The sequence below is a fragment of the Lepidochelys kempii genome, chromosome 13 (genome assembly GCF_965140265.1).
Source record: "Lepidochelys kempii isolate rLepKem1 chromosome 13, rLepKem1.hap2, whole genome shotgun sequence".
NCBI classification, from domain to species: domain Eukaryota; kingdom Metazoa; phylum Chordata; order Testudines; family Cheloniidae; genus Lepidochelys; species Lepidochelys kempii.
In genome coordinates, this window is record NC_133268.1 from 35,789,441 (window position 1) to 35,791,693 (window position 2,253).

The following is a 2,253-nucleotide window of genomic DNA, read 5'->3' on the forward strand; positions in this document are numbered from 1 at the left end:
ACGCGCTATCTCAGAGTTATGCGACCCCCCTGTTATACACTGAGCAATGAGGGCTCCCTCCGTGTGGGCAGAGGCGAGACCCTGCGCTCCAGGGACGAGGTAGCTGGTGTACAGACCCCGCCGGAGCGGGGCGTGTCGGCAGGCGCCACTCTGCCTTGGACGGGGGTCATCTCCGCTTGAGCAAGCGAGACTCCCCGCAACCTCCAGGCACCTCTTCCGTCAGTGGACGGTGACCCTGACTCCGGGAGAGACCCCGGGAGAGCGAGAGAGAGACGGGGTGTCCCTCGGCTGGGCCCCCTGGGGCGAGATTCAGCCCAGCCGCAGCGGGGTACACAAGGTAATAGGTGGAGAGGGGAGGGAGGGAGCGAGCCAGGCTGGAGGGCCTCCGGGCTCCGCTCCCCTCTCTGCACCTGCCTGAGTCCCCCCCACTCAGGGCTTTTCCCAGCGTGTACCCAGCTCACACAACCTTGTGTCACGGCTCCGGGCCAAGCCTTCGGAATGAGCCAAGTGAAAAGGGCAACGCGGCCCCTGGCCGGGCTGGGCGGGGAATCGCCCCGCCCTCCTGGAACTGCCTCCGGGGACGCCGCGCGGATCGCAGCTCATGGAGACTTCCAGAGCCGGGCCCCGTTGCGCTCGCAGCAGGAAGGGGACAGAAACACCTGCCTTTAACGTTCCGTTTCATCTGATTGGTGACCACAGAGACTGAAACACCATCGCCACACGGGGCTGGTTACCGGAGGGCCTCTGACACCGACGCTATGCTCGCACTTCCGTCCGCAAAACCTGGCTACGGGAGCGCTCCGCTCAGCGGCGGGCTCCGCTACGCTGCTGTCAACTCGTCAGTGCGGACACGGCCTCAGGTTTGTTTCAGAGAGACAAGGCGGGTCCGGGCATATCTGTTACTGGTCCCACTGCCCTTGGTGAGAGAGACAAACTTCCAGCTTACACAGAGCCCTTCAAGTTTTATTTCGACATTTTAAAACTACGCCTTTCAAAAACCTATTTATAAACCTTAACTATCGTCTGTGCACCTACTCAAAATCGCTAAAAATCCACCCAAAATATTTCTTTTTTTCCAGATTGTATTAAACTGTTTTTCATTTCAGTAAGAAAACATAGGTAATTGTTGTTTTGAGTCAATCTGATTAGATTTAAGGATCGTTTCGTTTAGATTTAACGCTGGTCGGTTGCCTAACTGGACATTTCTTACTGGAACAAACGTGGCTTTCTTTCAATGTAATCTTAGCTCAGCTTTTCAGTGTCTGCAGTGCTTGGTTTTAGGTTAATTACAATGTCCCTCTACTGTTTGCGACTCTTATGAACTGCCCGAGAACTTACAAGTAAATACAGTAATGTGTTACAGTTGATTTTTAATGAGTACTTTAAAGAAATGTAGCATCTGTATCAGAGAACCTCCGATACCCATCCGAGTGTGATGATGGTGTTTTAGTGTCTGAGGTTCCCGCCGGGCTTTGCCTGTGGGGTTCGGAAGCCGGGGCGGCGCCGCCCCTCACTCCCAGGGCTGGGGTGGCCCCCATGGCCGGAGTCAGACTGCTGTCTAGCCCCGTTCCTGAGGGGTAGAGCGAAATGAATGGGGAGGGGGCCCAGAAGCTCCTAAAGTGTAACTGGGAGCACAGGTCTCATTGACTCATACCAGCACATTTCGTTTCCATTTTTATTTTTAAATTACACTTTTAAACTTCTATGGTTACTTTTTTTTAAAAATGCAATGAAATTGACATATACACATGGCAAGTTCTGATTTCAATCAACATTATTTTCTGTAATAAAAATGTTCCAAATGGAAATTTTTAATCTGCTTTAATTTCCATTAATATCTGAATCAATGTGATTACATAGGTTCTGGATTCAGGGGTGCGTGAGGCAGTGACCTTGTGGTTAGGGTTTAGAGGGATCGATTAGGGGTTGTGGTGTTCTTGGGGGCTGGAGGTTTAGAGGATCAGAGAGCATCCTTTACCTGGACACCAAATGGGTGGGCCTGAATGCTAGTGAACATCAGGCTTCTGGTAACTTTTTCTGGTAACTAGTACCTCCTCCCCATCTCCCTTCCCAGCCCCTCTCAGACAGTTCTACCCAACACAAACAATAGGGTGTAGCTGTCTAGGGTAAAGGATCTAAGGTAATACAGTGGTAGATAGATTAGATTAGATTAGATTAGATTAATGACAAATAATACCTAGCACTGGAGGACCAAATTTCATCAAAAGCTGGGAAAAATTCCAGAGACCAAAA

The 2,253-nt window shown here is 51.1% G+C and overlaps 1 pseudogene; it reads right to left on the reverse strand.

Annotated features, from left to right (window-relative positions):
• The window catches only part of LOC140896626 (olfactory receptor 11L1-like), a 2,649-nt pseudogene extending 1,740 nt beyond the window's left edge, over positions 1 to 909 (reverse strand).
• Positions 910 to 2,253: the final 1,344 nt, after the last annotated feature.